The sequence below is a fragment of the Pyxicephalus adspersus genome, chromosome 4 (genome assembly GCF_032062135.1).
Source record: "Pyxicephalus adspersus chromosome 4, UCB_Pads_2.0, whole genome shotgun sequence".
NCBI classification, from domain to species: domain Eukaryota; kingdom Metazoa; phylum Chordata; class Amphibia; order Anura; family Pyxicephalidae; genus Pyxicephalus; species Pyxicephalus adspersus.
The window spans coordinates 138,854,413-138,873,800 of record NC_092861.1 but is presented as its reverse complement, the minus strand read 5'-3'; the positions used below and the strand labels follow the sequence as shown (position 1 = coordinate 138,873,800).

General features: G+C 38.0%; 2 long non-coding RNA genes across 2 annotated transcripts in view; one reads left to right on the top strand and one right to left on the bottom strand.

The window, feature by feature from the left end:
• The window catches only part of LOC140329478 (uncharacterized), a 69,160-nt gene extending 50,565 nt beyond the window's left edge, over positions 1-18,595 (bottom strand). The window contains exon 1 of the long non-coding RNA XR_011920490.1: positions 17,654-18,595. This is a non-coding gene — a long non-coding RNA (uncharacterized lncRNA). The remainder of the gene's footprint in view (positions 1-17,653) is intronic.
• Positions 1,320-19,388, top strand: part of LOC140329477 (uncharacterized) — a 152,459-nt gene continuing 134,390 nt past the window's right edge. The window contains exon 1 of the long non-coding RNA XR_011920489.1: positions 1,320-1,542. This is a non-coding gene — a long non-coding RNA (uncharacterized lncRNA). The remainder of the gene's footprint in view (positions 1,543-19,388) is intronic.

The window sequence follows — 19,388 nt, the reverse complement described above, 5'->3', positions numbered from 1 at the left end:
AAAAAAAATGTTTACAGCCCCATCCTCCTTTAACCATAGCGAATGCATGCCCATCATTGAACATATTTAAGAGCCACTGTCTCCAAGCAGAAATAAGATCAAACATTAAAAGGAGCAGAGGCAAAGCTTTTGGATGTAGTGGATTGTGGATGAAGTGTGATTGCTCCATTGCGTAGTGCACACACATGCATGAACACTACAGCAAAGAACGAGACTACAACAGTATAAATGGGCATCCAAAAAAGTCCCAATGATACTTTTTTATAGCCTAGTAAAATCTGGTTCCTAGTGTGATGAAGCTTCCCAAAAAGTGAATGTTTCTTTACCTATTTGAAATACTCTTTGACCATTGTCATCATTAATAAAAGTGAAGAAAAATAAAACATTTTAGCCGTAAAGGGAAATCCTCCAAATGGGACATCTGTTTCATGAACTATTGTGTTAAAAGGGGAATCACCCTAATTTTGCATAGATTTCCTTTTACCTCCTGTTGCACCTTTATGACAATAAGTGAAAGAAAATGGAAAATAGACATACATACAAAAAATGTAACTCTTTTCTGCTTCATGCAAACTAACAGAAAACATATTTTGGTTATAAATGTACTTTTAGTGCAAAGGACAAAGAGAAATTCTTCCAATAGGGGCATTTGTTCCAGTGATATCTCTCTAATGGAGCTTTTAGCTCACTTTGGAGAGATTTCTTCCCACTTCTTGTTGTATCTACAGAGTAGGAAGAGTAGGAGAATCTTTCCAATAAACCACAGTTGACATTAAAAAAACATGCAGAAGTTTTAATCATTCTCCACTCTATCCAGCACTCTAAAACATAGATTTAAAGATATACTTGATATATCTGATACCTACCATGATAAGATGCTCAGCTGTTAAATAACAGGATATAAAATAGATTCTCTAATGTAGGCCCCAAGGCTATGACAACTTGTCAGGCCTTACTATGAAGGAGAAGGTAATCCCTAAGCAGTTGTTTATCCTTTACTAAATATCTCTGAGAGCGGTGTAAATAGCAGCACCCCAGTCTTAATTCTAGCACTTAGAGCCTTACATATTGTTACAATATCCGCAATAAGTCCGGTGACTCGAAGCTAAATTATAAGCTGAACTGTCAAATCCATTGCCAGATTGTGCATGATTAATCGTTCATATGTTCTACCTCTGCCTCTCAGCTGTAGCAGACGGGTTTCTTTTTCGCCTCTTAAATCTGCTAAATATGTCTTCTTTTTTTTTATCTTCTCTCCTGTGGTCTCACTGCCTCCTCTCCCAAATCCTCTGTCGCATATGGTTTCATACAGGAGACCAGAAGAAACAATTACTTGATTGCAACTTTTTTAAAAGGAGAAGTGTCTTAGGCAGGAGCCAAATCTCTCCTTCTAGCCCATGGTGAAAGCTAGGATACTTTTTCTTTTTTGTATGATGCGTTTTTGGACAATTGTTATTCACAACATTTATTTCAATTGATTGCTCAAATAAGTATAAAAGGAGACGGGAACAAAAGAAAAGAGCAAGTCCAAGTCCAGTCAAGGTACAGGCCAATGTGTGTTTTATTATGACTAATACAAATGTCTTCTTGGAGCGATTATGTAACGGCTGCAAAGATGCGAGCAATACGTTGGCTATTAGGAAGTGCTTCTTAGAATGATCCTTGTGTCTCTGTGTTGTGGTTAGATGATGTTGTATTAAGCTGAGGTTTTGCTTTCGTTGATTTCTTTGCAACCTGGCACAAGAACATTTTGGAAATAAAACTCTAGGCAAAGTTATATTGTTCTATTGTCAATGGATGACAGATAAAGTAAACCAGTAATATGCCCATAGTAGGCAAACTGCACGTTCACTTTACAGAAGGCAATGTAAGCATTCTGTATTTTCCTTCCCTGCAATATAACCACTGTTAGACACCCAAACAATCTATACAGGGCTTTGTGTTCTTTGTGTGGTGCACTCATGTAACAACACATTGGCCTGTCTATACAGCCCCACAGGGATGACTGGTGCAAACTCCACAAGTATTTTGGGGGGCTTTGACAGACATTTGTAGACCTATTAAAAAATAAAGGATTACATGTAAAACATATGCCTAAACAGGGTGACTGTCCTACCATTGCAGCTATGGTTTTCTACTTATTCAAGTCATATTGAGGGGTTTCCCTACCCGTTCTTTCAAATTACATTAGTGTAAAAGTAGCCATGTATTTCACATATGGAGAAAAAGAAAAATTAAAGAAAAGAGAGGGGCTTCAAGGCTGCTTTACAATAGTTATATTTTATAGGGTAGTTAGTGGCAAGTATACATATACATTAAGATATTAGTACGTATCCATCTCCAATTGTAAAGTCATGGGGTGGAGACTGCTAATTCTGATATATGGAAATCCTCCCACACTCCTCACTAATGACATAAATGACTGCTGTAATCTTTATTATCTCAAACATAACAAAATTCATATGTCTATAATATACCCCTGAGGAAGTCCTCTTGGGCGAAACGCGTCAGTTAACAAGATGTTTCATTAGTTATTCTATGTCATATGATTATAAGCATACCTAGCACAGGATATGTATGTTTAGTTCAGCAGTCTCCACCCCATGACTTGGGGGGCTGGAGATGAATATGTACTTATATGTTAATGTATGCATATGTATACTTGCCACTAATTACTCTATAAAATAAACCTATTGTATAGCAGCCCTGAAGCCCCTCTCTTTTCTTTCATTTTTTCCATTTTCTACTTATTCAAGTCAGTTTGAAGCACACAAGGAACATTTGGAGGGTGAATATTAGCAGGAATTTATTAAAATCCTAAAAAGTATTTTTAGCATAGTGTTCAGGGTAATACCTCCTTTTATTAATATATCACTGACATTGGTCAATGTAGTATTCTTTTATATAGATGGTCGGGGTAATACGCCTTTAAATTAGTGGTCATTGTAATAGGTCCTTATGTGGGTGGTCAGTTTGGCAACACACAAAGAAAAAGTTGAAGGACAAAAGTTTGCAGGAATTTATTAAAAGCCTGAAAAGTGGATTGGTAATTAGTGGAGCAGTGTGCCTATAAATTGGTGGTCTGTGTAGTACTTCCTTTAATTGGTGGTCATTGAAGTATTTCCTTACATTGGTGGTCGATGTTGTGCCCTCTTATATTGGTGGCAAGTGCAGTGATTGACCACACTGACAGTCCGACAATTGTAGATATTGTTTTCCACTCAGCGAGGGACAATGCTTAAAAGGAAGGGGTATTATCATTTATAATGCCAAAAGCCTAAAAAATGTGTAGTACTCCATTACATTGGTGATCTGGTGGTGCCTCCTACATTGGTGGTCAGTATATTGCCCCCTTCCATTGGTAGCAGGTGTGTTCCTGCCTTCATGTGATGGTCAGTGTGGTGCTTTCTTACGGTATTGGTCAGTGGAGACTTGCCCTCTTATATTGGTGTTGACTATAGTACTTCTTTATACTAATGGTCATAGATTACATTGGTGGGCATTGAAAGAAGAAAGTCTCTGGCAAGAATGGCAAATACATTGGCAGTTGGAGGGAAGAGTACCCCAATATAATGAAAGATTCATCTGACTCTGCTAAGTGACATTGATGGAAAAAGTCATTACCAGGCAGAAGATCATTTTTTTCAAACAGTTCAAGCCAAATATACGCAATCTAATATGATTTTTTAGAGAAGGCTTCCCCTTAACTTTCCTTATAACTATTTGATTTCTTCCACTTTGATGTTATATTTCCATTTAATTATTTCTTTAACAGCATTAATAAAAGTTTGGACCAGAAATTGTGCTTTTCCTCCTAAGGATGACTATGGGATGCAAGAAACAATATGTCCTTAACCTAATTAGATGTTTTAGGAGGTGGTGGGAGTAGGAGATCATCTATCTACCTTAGGATGGACAGGCATCTCTGGAATAGAATCTTGGACAGTCTGTGTGATTCATAGAAATTATTTTAAGGTTTTATTTGCTATAATTAGAAAAAAAATGTGTCTAATTTCTTAAGTAATACTGAATCACAACAAGCCCAATATTAGCCTTTTGGTGGGATTGATCATGCCTGTGATAACATGAAATGGTTATCTCTGGATCTGGAGTATGAACTTTTCTAGGAATGTAATACTATACCATTTTATAAACATAGTCTGGACATGCAGGACTAAAAGGATGCTTAGAATAATTAGAAACTGACTTTGCAGTCCTTACCTTTTGCCTTTTGGTAGCTTTGTATTGACATTGTCCATAAAGACAAAAAGTAAGGTAGCTGTAGGAAAGAAAGACAACTAAAAAGATGTAAAGAGGTAGAAATGCAAGTGAAAGAAGACAAATGAGCAAGGTATACTAACTTGCCTAAGGTAGAAAGGCACAAGAAAGAAGGAAATTGCAGATACATTGGGCTTGATTTAATAAAGCTCTCCAAGGCTGGAAAGGATAAACTTTCACCAGTGAAGCTGGGTGATCCATCAAGTCTTAAAACTAATTTTCTATTTGTTAGCAAAGGTTTGCTGGATCACCCAGCTTCGCTAATGAAAGTGTATCCTCTCCAGCCTTCGAGAGCCTTAAAAAAAACTAGGCCCAAGGAATCAAGAGGGAGCATCTGTGCATCTTCAAGAGCATGTATTCATCTTCAAAATGGCAAACATCTACGATATTCAAAATTGTCCATCGTTGATGCTTTAAAAACATTTACAACTTATCATTTTAGAGTTAACCCTAAACAATGTGGATGTTATAGGCAAAATTACTTGGTGAAAATAACTGAAAAGCTAAGAAAAAAAAAAACACCACAAGTAAGGACTGATAAGCTTCAATAACATTTTTGTTTTAGGGTTTTGATACAATTTAAGGTCCCAGCATAAATTCTGATTATCTGCGAAACAAGGCCCTTTATTTGCAAATATTCAACATATTTATGGGTTGTTGTGGACTTCCCTGCTTATATACTTACTATCATATTTGTGACACAGGATGGCCTGTAAATTCACAAGTGTTTTGTCCTCCCAACAATCCAGAATGCATTCTAGAATCCTGCAAACCTGGAATGAATCTGGTCTAGGATTGAAAACATTTGCCAAATAACAAGAAATTTGAAGAACTCAATTTCAGGTTTGCTGATTCTCCCAGGTTTGATAGTCTATCCTCTCCAGTCTTGAAGAGCTTTATTAAATTAGGTCCATTGTGTTCTAATTGGACGCAAAGGTCATTTGCAGTTATCATTGGAACAGAACAGGAAGGAAATATTGTCCAATGGTGACATGTTTCAGCGAGGTGTCTCCTCATTCTCAAGAAATTACCTCTTAGTTCCTTCTGTCTCTAGGAATTAAATTAAATCAGCAAAAAAACTGCTAGCTATCTTACCATTTCTAACTTCATACAAAATGACTCAGTGGTTAGCACTCTGGCCTTTGGGTCCCAGGGCTCTATCTGCATGGAGTTTGCAGGTTCTCATTGTGTTTGCGCGGGTTTCCTCCGGGTACTCTGGTTATCTCTCACATTCCAAAAACATGCAGTTAGGTTTATTGGCTTCCCCACAAAATTGACCTTAGACTGTATTAAAGACAAATGACTATGGTAGGGACATTAGATTGTGAGCCCCTTGGAGAGACAGCTTGTGACATGACAATGGACTTTGTACAGTGCTGTGTAATATGTCAGTGCTACATAAATACTGCAAAATAATAATTCTAAAGCAGAAGCTTTAGATATACTGATAGGATATATCATTCTTGTTTGGTGTTCTTTATCTTTAAGCCATAATCAAGTTGGCTTTTTACAGGGATTGTATTTAAAGTTAGAAAAAAACCTGAAATACTTGGAAAAAAAACATATGAACTTTACAACTACATAAAAATCAGTACAGAGAGTTCCTGGTTGTTATTTGACTGATGATAAAAGGCTCTGCAGAGTCCAGGACTGAAACCTGTGCCATCAATCAAGGCCTCCTAAACCCTTACCCCTTTTGCCTAAATATCGGCATCCTCTGGAGCTGTGAGCGGTAAAAAATAAAACGGGGAATCCCCAGCAGTCCAGAATAGCCACATCTGATTCATGGCTGGGATTTCACAGCAATGCACACACTGTTCTTTTTACATAGATTACAAATGACTCCCTTGTATCAGGTTGTTACATACAGCAGCTGGCTGGATGTATTTCTAGACTTCTATTTCATTTCAGCATTTCTTCTCCTATGATTATTCCCATACAGCAGCTATGAATTCCATCAGTACACAGATGACTCACTTTGTGCAGAGAATAAACCGTGTTTGTCCAGTCGCTAAGGTGTGTGCTACTGGAAAGGACAGCTGCTGGGATTTTTCACACCTCAGCAATGTTGAAGCCATGTAGTTATTCCAACATATGCTATTGTCAGTTTTAGCCGGTTCTAGCTGAATAAGGTTAGTTTTAGTGGAATACTGCGATTGTTAGAAATTATTTTTCCATTTCCACAATTCAAGATTTTCTATTGGTGCCAAAGTATATATTTAATTTTCATACTTAGACAACCAGGCAGGATTTCCCAGAATGCACATTTCTAATTTCTATAGTTTGCAAAAAGTAGAATGCAGGGAACTTAGATTGTAAGCTCTTCTGGGCAGGGTCCTCTCCTCCTCCTGTGTCATTGTTTGCATGCCAATTTGATGTACAGCGTTGCGTAAAAAGTTGGCACTATATAAATACTTTTTAATAATAATACCGACAATAATAATAATAATAATAATAAAGTGAGCTCTTGAGATTAAGTCAACATTTCATTTGATTATTATTCTTTATATTAGCATAATTACCCAGCACATTTCAAGGGCTTCACTTATACCTCCTCATCAAAGCCAGAGACATGACATATAAGTCTTAAAATAGTATTATAAGAAAAATATCATAAGTAAAAGTATTACAATACTTATTAGTATATGAGCTGGAGCTTTGTTATTTACTATGTGTAAAAAAATATGTATATATATGGCAAATTTGTGTCCATATATGCTGATCACAATTGTTTACAGAGATAGGATGCTATATATTTGGCCACTTTATTAACACAAATGTTAATATTACACAGTATTTATATAGCACCATCATATTATGCAGTGCTGTACAAAGTTGATAGTCGTGTCACTAGCAGTCCCTCAAAGGAGCTCACAATCTAATGTCCCTACCATAGTCATATGTCATTATTGCAGTCTAAGTTCAATTTTTGAGGGGAAGCCATTTAACCTTACTGCATGTTTTTGGGATGTGGGAGGAAACCAGAGTACCCAGAGGAAACCCACGCAGACATGGGGAGAACCTGCAAACTCCATGCAGATAGTGTTCTGGCCAAGATTTGAACTTGGGACCTAGCACTGCAAAGGCAAGAGTGCTACCTTTGAGCCACCATGCTGCCCAATATCTAATCAGTCAATCACATAGCAGCAATTTAGGTATGTAGACATTGCCAAGATGACTTGCTAAAGTTCAAATGGATGACCAGAATGGGGAGCGAAGGTGATTTAAGTCACTTTGAACTTGAGAGAGTGGTTTGTGCTAGGCCAGCTGGTCTCAGTATTTCTGCTGGGATTTTCACAGATAGCTATCCGTAGGGTTTACAGAGCATGGTCCAAAAAACGGAAAGTATCCAGTGAGGAAGAGTTCTACCTAGTGTACCTATCTTTTGATGGCTACTTCCAACAGTACAATGCACCACAAAGTGTCACAAAGCTCATATATTCTAAAAATGGTTTCTTGAACATGACAATAAGTTCCCTGTACTCAAATGGCCTCCGCAGTCAACACATCTCAATCCAATAGCGCACCTTTGGGATTTGATGGAACAAGAGATTCACATCATGAATGTCCAGCTGACAAATTTGCAGCAAATGCATGATGCTATCATGTCATTATAGATCAAAATCCCTCAAGAATGTTTCCATGACCTTTGGTAAATCTGAGCCACTAAGAATTACAGCAGATCTGAAGACAAAGGGGGATCCAACCAGGTACTAGCAAAGTGTACATAAATTAAACGGTAATTGTACACGTTTTGGCTTAACAAACAGTGAAGGAGATGTTTCCTTTCCAACAATTTGAATACTAGTTTAATTTAGGATTTAAAGCCCAGCTGGCTGTTTACAATTTTTTTTACATATTCTTTTGAAGGAAACTAGTAAGGAAGTAGATGTTCTATGTAGCAATTTATCATGCAGCTTTTCCAACATGGGCTTGCAGCTCTGCACAGTCAGCTTACACTCCCTTTTCAAAAGTTAGGAACACCATGTACTCTAGCAAACATATCATCCATTGGCTTCCATCCAGTGGACAAAAGGCTTCTTTTAATCCTGGGTCAAAGGGATCAGTTACATGTATAGACATCAATTATCTTAAACATCGGCTTTTCAAATCACCATGGACAGTTTTATTTTTTCCCTGTTGTGACTTTTCTTCATACTTTTTCTTTGCCTGTAGTACTGAAATCTTATTATGACACAGTTATAATAGAACACAGACTTTTATTTTTATTGTAGCTGAGTGAACCATATGCTTTGATGTCTTGCAGCAGTGAAATTCATTGTAAAGCTGGAAAAAGACCTCTGAAATAAATAACACCTGATCTGGGTGTTTTGGACAGATCTGGGGATAGTCTTAAGTCTGTGGCATAAACAGAGATCACTGGGCCAATCATTCTCAAGGGGAACAATTGGTTGGGCAGGTTTGGAATACTTGGCTGATCCCAAATGTTCCCCCAGAGATAGGATGGCGCCAGTAATGTCCCCTCCCTGTTCCCTCACCCTTGTTCCTTCACGAGCATTAAAATGAAAACTTGGCAACTAGAGCACTCAAATTTATGCCTGTGTCTGGCCACAAAGACCAACTCCAGCAGTCAGATTCTGACATATTCACCGCCATCATCTGAGGTCTGTGGCAAATTTAGGTAATGCATAAGTTATCTGTGCTGACGTAGTTGTGGCTAAAGCACATCCTTAGTGGCTAGTTTATGGGCATTCAAGTATTTAAATATTTGCTACAACTCTAATAGGGAATTCTACATAAATAACCAACCCTATATAACATAAATAAATAAATAAAAGGCACCTTTCACTTTCAATCTGACACTGCCTCCCATAAAAAAGTCCCATTGTCTCCCAAAAAAGTCCCCTTGTCTACTAGCTGACATGTCTCTTGCTGCCACCAAACAAGAAGAAGAAGGATCCATGATGTAGGTGGCCAGAAGACCACTGATTATAAGATGCCTGATTTATTTAAGCTCTCCAAGACTGAAGAAGATAGACTGTCATGGGAGAACCTTGATGATCCAGCAAACTTGGAATAGATAAGGTCCAGGACTAAAAACATTTGCCAACTAGTAGCTAGTTGTATAATAATGTTTTCAATTCTGGACCAGATCCATTCCAGATTTGTTGGATCACCAAGGTTCTCCCATGATAGTTTATCTTTTCAAGTCTTGGAGAGCTTAAATAAATCAGGCCCAAGGTGTAAAAAATTTGAGTTAAAAAGAAGGTTTATGGTAGCAATTAAATAGAGTGGGAGAAGGTAGGCTGGGGGAAATTCTAAAATTGAGCTGCAACATGCAATAAATGAGCTCTGCAACACAAGGAAAAAATTTTAGGTCCCTTGCACCCAGGATTGGCACTAGCAAGGGACATGGATGGCGGATTTAGGTCAGTACAATTTAGCATTCTGAAAAAGTTATGGCTATAGATACATTTTAGGGGTTGGTGTAAGGCAAGTTGGTTAGTCACTCCAAAATAACCATGCCATCTCAACAAAAATGGCCAACAAAAAACGAATGCAAAAAAAGGCATAAAGCAGTTTAAATGCAGGTCAAATGTGCATGTCAATATTTGTTTAGCGTCACAAAATTGTATCAAAAGTACATTACATTTGCCCATTGGCACAAGCCCATAGGCCGTAGACACAGGCTGTTATGGTAAAAAGTGGTCCCCACAATAAACCTTAAACTACTTCCTACATCTACCTCTCACCCCTCTCTATTTGATTGCTCAAAAAAAAATAATTTACCTTCCTAAAACTTTGTTCAAGTGATGCAACAGTCAGTTCTGTCCTCTGTTATCGGGGGGGAGAGGGGGGTACTTCTTCAGGTGTCCATATAACTGGCAGCATGACATGAACATTTTTTGGCTGTTTGGTGGAGGCCTTTCACACTGCAAAAAATGCATCACAATGCCACAAATACATTTTCTGGGCAGTTTTAGGTCCCCTGCACCCAGAATTGGCACTAGTAATGGACATGGATGGCTGATTTAGGTAAGAATGCCTTGCTTCAAAAAGTAAAGGAAAAATAATTCCTGTAGGCTAGGTTAGCAGGTTTGCTGGGGGTTGGAGTTGTAATATAGTTTCCCCCATAGAGACAAGCGTTTTGTGTTATTATGTAAGCATACAGTGATATAATGATACAAATTCTACTAGGGTCTTTTTAGTTCAGTTAATGTGGAATTTACCTCTGAGTTGCCAGTTCTGCTTTCTGGCTTCCTCTGTTACTTTCAGAACGAATGCTCCTTTATTTGGAAATAAAATTTTATTACAGGCTGCAGCACACTCTGCAAAATGAGCTAACCTAAAAGTTCAAATGAATTAGTCACAAAAAATGACAGTATACTGAAGTAGATTAAAACAAAATACAAATTGCTTTTACGGTTTAAATCAAATCCACACTTTCATTAAGAAGGTAGAACAGCATACTTAATTGTTATACAAACCAATTTGAAATGTCATTTTAAAAAGTAGCTTTCCATTCCAATCTGAAGCCAGACAAAGCTTTCCAAAACTGTCAAAAAGCAAAATGTTCTGCAACCATTACAATAGTATTTTATTTTCAGATTAGTGGCTTCCAATGCTGATTTGGTGCTTTTCACATGATGTATATAATTCACATTTCAAGCTTTACCTTTAACAGCCATTTCCTAAAGTGTATGTCCAAATAGGACCTCCATCACGAGGGAAAAGGAGTACCTCTGTACTAGGCCCCAATAAAAAAACATAACTTCTGCAATGCTGGAACTTTTGGACATGGGAGAGGGAGCCAGGGAAGAAGTTAACCTTATGGGGCCCAGAAATTTCTGGTCCTGTGTCCAGCTAAAACTTTTTGTTTTTTATTTGGATATAGGAGGACAGGGTTGAAACTTGTGTCACTTCCAAAGACATATAAATACTGATTTATAACAAATCAATAGGTAAGTCTTTCTACTTTTGAACAGATATAACAAAACATTTTCAATGGTTTTTTTTAGAAAAACGGAATTAGGAGAGGATTATTGTAGGGTTCATATACTTTTTAAAATGTATGTAACTCAAAATCAAAATGAAAATACAAAAAACATTTTTTGGGAAGGAATAACCCCCCCCAGGTTCTTTATTGTTGTCTGCAACCTAGTAGGGAGTTTTTCCTCTAATTTCCCTAAATTAGGGAAAATTCTTTCCATGTATAAAAAAAAACGCAAAGATGTCCCTGGAACAAGTGTCCCCAATGAAAAGATATTTGCTCTTTTGCTAACTCAGAATGTTTGGATTTCCCTTTGTTTTCTGTGGGTCATCCTGAAAAATAAAAAGAGTAAATCCCATTAACAGATACACAATCTGATTAAAAAAACTCTAACTTGTCCCTACTTTTTTCAAAACTTTGTTCAGACTAGTGGTATTTTACTGCACTGTTCCCAGGCACCTACTGTTGGATGCTTGGCTCCCAGGATTGGTAACAGGTCATCACTTGTAATCTTTATTAGGCATTTGCAAGAGGCTCAAAAAGTCTAGCATAGTGGTTCCTTTTTTTGAAAATTGAAACTGCTTGTAATTGTCACTTGCAAACATAAATACAGCAATTAACAGCAATACAATATACCAACTTGGTATAAGTCCTGTTTGGATACAAAAAAATTTGCTTGGTATACAACCTTTGTGCTAGAACTTATATGGAAAAATGAGACATAACACCACGCGCTACCCTTATTTACCTCTCTCGAGACAAAGCCACGACCCACGGGCGTCAGTACGCCAGTTGCTACCATTCAGTGAACAACCCGCACTATAACTCTCTGTGAATTACATAACATCTCCTCCTCCCTTCTCAGTGCCATCCTATTAGGCACTCAACTCTTCTCAGTAAGGTAAAGGGAGGTTAAATTTTTATTTATTTCATCTAATTGCTTTTGTATTTATGTATTTTAGTATTAAGCAGTGTTTAAATTATTTGTTACAGCCCCATCAATGTACAATATGACAATAACAATAGGATTTGTTTTGATGGTATCAGATTAATCATTTTACTTTTATTTCTTATGGGAAAAATTTGTTTGGTATAAGTCCTGTTTGGTATAAATCCAAGGATCTGAACGGATTAAGGACCACTGTATTTGGAAGTGGGACCAGTTCTTGTCTATGGAGATGGCAGAGGAGGCAACCTGGCCTTAGATCAATGTTTCTCAACCAGGGATTTGTGGAACCCTAAGGTTCTTTCAGAGGTTGCTAGGGGTTCCTTGAGCATTTTGTGACTCTCAGGTCAGTTTAGGTTAAATCAATGATCTTTTTGGCTATCTGTAAGGGTGACATTCTCCCCCCCTGACCAGCAATATAGGAGGCATTCTTCCTACTGACCACCACCCCAATGTTGAAAAGGTCAAGAAACATTGGCCCTGATGTATTAAAGTTCTCCAAGGCTGGAGAGAATACACTTTCATCAGTGAAGCTGGGTGATTGAGCAAACCTGGAATGGATCTGGTCCAGGATTGAAAACATTTGCTAACAAATAGCTTGGTTTTAGGAAATCCATTCCAGGTTTGCTGAATTACCCAGCTTTATGAATGAACCGATTTAGTTAAATGGTAACCATTCATTGCAAGCGCTCAAAACTGCTTGAAAAACTGCTAGTCTGAACTTCTTGCTCCAAAAAAAGCCATGATTTTCATACTCTGCTATAGCCAGCAAGCCTGAAATAGCAGTATGCACTATGAGTTTAATATCTCTATACTATTGGGCTGTATCTTTGAATTTGAAAGTAAAGTTCGCCCAAGGCAATGATGTTTTAGAACAGTTTTTGGTAACTTTTTAGCCTACCTCACCTGTTCCTAATAAATACCATGTCATCTGTGCAGTCCATTCTGCCAGCTCTGCTAAAGAAAGACTAGCAAGCTACCGATCGTACTAAAGCCTACATGAATAGGCAACTCTGGATACAGGTAGTAATCTGTATTCTAAGTGATTGAATGGCTTTGCCTTAGTTCGCTTGCCAGTTCTTAAGATATGTGAAGTAGGAAAGAAGGATAATCAGCTTTCGGCTTTGGTTTTTCAGGGGGGATGAAGTTTAGAAAAACAGAGCAGATCCTTTGTGTATGTCTTATAGAGCCCATTGGCTGGATTCAAGGTGCTTTGTAGAACTTGGTTAAGAATTAACAGATTGAGCGGAACAGTAATGTTTTCAGATCGCTTTATCAAAAGTGGCCTTTGACAAACAAATTTACATTTAGTGTCAAGGCAGCAAAACATTATTCTTTCTGTGTTTTAGCAGGCTCGGCTCGAAACACAGCGGTCATAGAGTTACCTTTGTACACAGGAGATTTGTACTTGTGTAGCTTTTACAGCCAAAAGTACATTTTCTGCGGACAACTACCTGAAAAAAAAATCAGAATTGTTTTCTGACATATGGCTATAAATGTGAAGTTTTAAAGAAAATGGTGCCCTTGGCAGGTAGGAAGTAGAGGCCCCAAATTATTATTATTAATAATATTTTTAATATTAAACAGGATTTATATAGCGCCAACATATTATGCAGCGCTGTACATTAAATAGGGGTTGCAAATGACAAAGAATACAGACAGTGACACTGGAGGAGAGGACCCTGCCCCGAGGAGCTTACAATCTAGGAGCTGGGGTAATTAGCACACAATAGAAGGGGAGTATGTAGTGGTGAGTAGTGACAGTTTCAAAAGACAGAAGATCCGTAGGCAAGTTTTGAGTGCTCTGAGCAGAAAGTAGGAGCAAGCCGAACAGGATGAGGAAGACCATTCAAGAGAATCGGGGCAGCTCTAGAAAAGTCTTGTATCCGTGCATGTGATGAGGTTATGAGTGAGGAAGTCAGTAGTAGGTCATCGGAGGATAGCAGATACCGGCTGGGGGAATATTTTTTTACCAGGTGAGAAATGTGAGACAGGAAATACATAGAATTACAGCTCTCTCCAAATATAACTAAAAACACATCATAAAATCGAATTGGCATAGGTAAAGTGACCTAATTAAAATTGGAGCAATAACATGAAAATAAGTCTTTAATATTTTAAGAAAATACATATGACAGTGAACAATGATAAGTGTATGTAACCCCATCTACAATTCACACCATTGTATGACATTAGCATGCAGTAAAACATGAATTACTACAACACAGATATTGTGTGTTACATATTGAATGCACCTAGGCAGTGCAGCACTATTCACTTGCATTGTATTGCACTGGAACACACAGATATCAGCCATTTATGTGCTGTAGTGCATTGCATCCTAAAAGTAATGCATGACTGTTTTTTCTGAACAAGGACTGAAAAACAAAGTATTCGCTATTTCATTATGTAGCGGTGTGTCTGTATTTTTTCCAATTTTTATATTGCACCAATCATATTGCAAGGAACCCGTTACATCAGTCCATGTCTCTCCAAAGGAGCTCATCCTATCATTTACCTATCGCAATAATGCTGAGAAGAAAACAATTAAAATGGATAAAAACCCTAACAAATAACTTTTTGTATTTGTTTCCTTTTTTTGTCTATTTATTATACCAGATAAAGAGTTTTTGATACATTTCAAAAATATTAAGCAAGTTGTTTTTTGTAACTAGTAACAGTTCCATTGTTTGCAGCTGTCTTTGTGGCCTACAAAACACGTGACCTTATGGAGAAAAGGAGAGGGTTATGCCACCACACTATTCACAGCACCCTGCTGGCACCCCCTACCAGCCATGATCTGCCCATATTACATAAACACAAAGACATAATAAAATGTCACTGGGTCAAAAATGGTATGCAATAAAAACAGAAAGGTTTTTGTTCTGCATGTTGATAAGCAGGGAAATGAGGAACCAGGGAATGCAAAATATAAGCAGTCAAAACTTCTGCTTTAAATACAACCAAGAAGTAGGAACTGTAAATGTAAAGAGATTAATGTTTTCCATAAAGAGCTGCATAACATAAATTATCATAGTACGTATATCCAGATTATATAAAAATGGAAGAACAACAAATCATGCAAAACTTATGAAGAGGGTTAAAAGCCAGCAATATAAAATATAGACATTTCAAAACAACTGTATGCTATCAATCTTGCCAACACAAAAAAAAAAAAAAACACAAGTTGAGCAATCACTCTGCACCACAGTAAGGAAGGGAACTCGATCAACAGTCTTAGTACATTAGTTGTGGTTGCAAGTGGAAAATGGATCAGTTTACTCAGACATTTTTTTTCATTTTTCTCAGCTGATAGAGTTCTCTCAGATTTTTTGGGAGCAGAGACAACTTCTACACTGGAGTGAATTTAATGGGTACAGTGAAAGTGAACATAACTCCTTCTAATGTCTCCCACAGAGCTACACTGACAGTCTCCAACCACTGCGGTAACCACAAGCATGAAAATAAACAGCCTTCCATTCTAGTGTAATCACACTCTGAACTTAAAGACATTCTGATGCAGACTTCAAATAATTGTCTGTAGACCTGACAACAAATTTACTATAGCTTAAACTTTACATTTATATATGGTAAGCATGCTGGGAAGTATAATTGAGAAACCTAGTAAGCACTATCTGAATATGCAATATAGCAGGGCAAACACAGCGCAGTCCAGAAATAAAGCCCAACCAATCAGAATTCATTTTGCTGCAGAAAGATCAGTGTGGAGGGTATAGGAATTTGATAGTGTAATGGTTACATGGAAGGTTAATAATAGAGGCAATGGGTACACTAGGGCTATGAAGGGTAAGTTGGAGGCCTGGTTTCGACCCATGTCGGAAACAAGAGTTCCCGTGCCACTTCCTGAGGCTAGCTAGCCACTCATGCACCCATACCATGCACTGGTTGTCACATTTGACTGCAGGTGGTATTGATGTAACGAATCACCCAAGGAATCGGTTCAGTAGCATGAAGAAGCGGTAACCACACCACAACCTCACCACTAGTCTTATCAGCCCTAGGGTTAATGCTAACAACATGGCTAACATGCTAACAGTTGAGTTAGGGTTACAAAGAGGATTGTTGTTAAAGGGATATAAGTAGTGTTACAAGGAAGGTTATTGTGAAGGTTGGTGATATAGGGAAGATTGGTGTCAAGGTTAAAGTTAGAATTACTAGGCAGGGGTTGGGACATGGGTGTCAAAGTCTGGCACACGGGCCAAATCTGGCCCCAACGTCCTTTTTTTGGTTCCCAAGGGAATCCTGAATATAAACTGCAGCTGGGCCACTGCTACAATGAAAAAACGCAGCTACTACAATTCCCAGGATCACTCGTGTCTATAGACTAGCGTGGCCCCGCACTGGACTGTTTTATAGATGCAAGTAATGCTGGGAATTGTAGTACCAGCACTATTTCAATGAAAAGGGAGTTCCAGCAGTTTTTTTACATGGTAAGTGTGAGTGTTAGGATTACAGAGGTTAAATTAGAGCGTTAATGCTAGGGTTACAGCAAGAGTTAGTCTGAGAGGTAGTATTAAGGTTGGAGTTACCAGGAATGGAACATAGGGTATTTGTTTATTCATGACTCTCTGTCCTAGAAGCCCCACACCAAAAAACTCCCAAAAGCTATCAGCACCTAGAGCTAATGTATGCCCATGTATTACTTATTGCCAACATCAAAGGACAGCAGATGTCTGCTCAGATATTAAACAGAAAGTATGGAGAATATTACATATAACTGGTTTTAACATTCATATTAACGTATTACTAACATTTAAGAAAGATTGCTGTAGTTAAGGCAATGGTAACATAACAGATGGGCCACAGATAGCTGAGACACTGGACCTGATTTAAAAAAGCTCTCCAAGGCTGGAGAGGATACACTTTCATCAGTGAAACTGGGTGATCCCACAAACCTGGAATGGATTTCTTAAAAGTAATTTGCTATTTGTGAGCAAATGTTTTCAATCCTGGTCCAGATCCCTTCCAGGTTTGCTGGATAACCCAACTTCACTGATGAAAGTGTATTCTCTCCAGCCTTGGAGGGCTTTAATAAATCAGGCCACTGCCTGCAAATCCTGATTCTGGCAAGTGATGGAATACAGTAGTGCATCACTTATTTTCTTTCAATTTTTAAAATTGGCATGACCAGTAAGGTCAGCAAAATACTGACCAGGTGGCAACCTGAATACCTTGTGATGGCTATCAACTATGGCACCACCAATTGCTAGCCTAGGGTTGGTAAAGGAGTCCTAATATTAACAAAAACATTTTGTGGGGCAGAAAAAAAACTCTTATTTTTAAAGTTCTGCCATGCCTTTGTCAGGTGAACCATTGGAATTTCAGCTTTTGTGGTTGGTGAAGCCTTCCTCTTTTTTTACGCTGAATCAGCGTAAATCAGGTTACAAAGAAAAAATACCTTTACTAGGATTCACCAGAAATATCTCTACAATACAAATACAAACTTTTGCCCTTACCAATGAGATATAATGGTGTAGGTTGGCACAAACATCTTTGGTCAGGGTACAGGACAGAAATGCTGGTTGCCATTGTATGTTCCCTCTTATTCAAGAAGTTGAAAACTGAAAAACTTGCAATAACTCTTTATAGTTGATATTGCCTTTTATAAAGTCCTCCTTTAAACACAAAAATGTCTTGCTCCATCAGGCCAACATAGGCGCTGTACACTCTCAGACAGTAAAGTTCTATATAGCAACTTGTAGAAAGATCAGGAGTGAAAACAGCTTGGCCTGGTAAATTGTAATGTAGAGCAAAATAAACAGCACCATCAGTAAGGAATTCAGTCACAGCTGGAAAAATAACTCTTCAGCCAAGTATACCCATATGTGAGAGCACTGGGACTCTAAAATTGAAATAGTAGAGGAAAACATTTTGAATTAATGCTACAGTAACATTTTAGAATTGTTGTTTTTTGGGGTTTTTTTGTTTTGTTTTCTTTAGTTAGTCTGCTAAAAAGGATCCGATTCCTATCAATTTCATAGAAAGATACTAGGAAGTCAAACATTCAGTTCTGTGACTCCAAAAAACGTGTGTTCAACCGAAACCAAAGGTTTGATCAGCTTTAGAAAGTGCAGCCATATAAAGCTCAAAGGGGGGAAGCTATGAAACACATACAAGCAACAAGATTTTGTATGGAATATGTGGCAGCCTCAGTTTACATTTTCTACTAGGTTGCTGTGGAATTTAGGTTTGCTTTTGGGACTATGAAAAAACATTTCTTTACTCATTACACTATGTATTAAATATATTTACATGTCCTAATATAACTCTAGCTATCAATATTCTTTAATTTCAGGAACCAAACTGTACAAGATGACAGACACAGGGAAAGGGATACAGCAACAAACACAAGGGGTGACATATATACAAGGAAGGGGTGACATATATACAGGGGCAAATACCGGATGACAGACAAAGGGATGGGATAACAGATATAGGAACAGTTTATAGACATAGAGACAGGATGACAGACACAGAAATGGGGATACAACATAGACAAAAAGACAGACACAAGGAAAGGATCACAGTCACGGGGACAGATGACAAGCCAAAGTAATAAAGACAGTCATGAAGACAGATGACAGACACAGAGAACAGATGACAGACATAAGGACGGATGACAGGTATAGGGAGAAGATGACAGCCACTGGCACAGATATGATAGGCATAGAGACAGATGACAGATACAGAGAGAGGATGACAGACATGTGGACAGATGACAGACAAAGGGAAAGGATGACATGGGCACAGATGATCGACACAGAGGGCCTGAATAATTAAAGCTCTCCAAGGCTAGGGAGGTTATACTTTCATCAGTGAAGCTGGGTGATTCAGAAAAATAGTAAAAGATCTGGTCCAGGATTTAAAACAATGGCATAGCAAATGACTTTGAAGAAATTCATAAATGTTTTGCTGGATCAACCAGCTTCACAGATGAAAATGTATCCTTTCTAGCCTTGGAGAGCTTTAATAAATTAGAGCCAGAGAGAGGATAACAGACACGAACACAGATGATAGACACAGAGACGGATGACAGACACACCAGGACAGATGACAGATACACCAGGACAGATGACAGACACAAACACAGATGATTGACACAGAGACAGATGACAGACACCGGGGCAGATGACATACACAGAGAGAATTACAGACATGGGGACAGTTGACAGACATGAACACAGATGATAG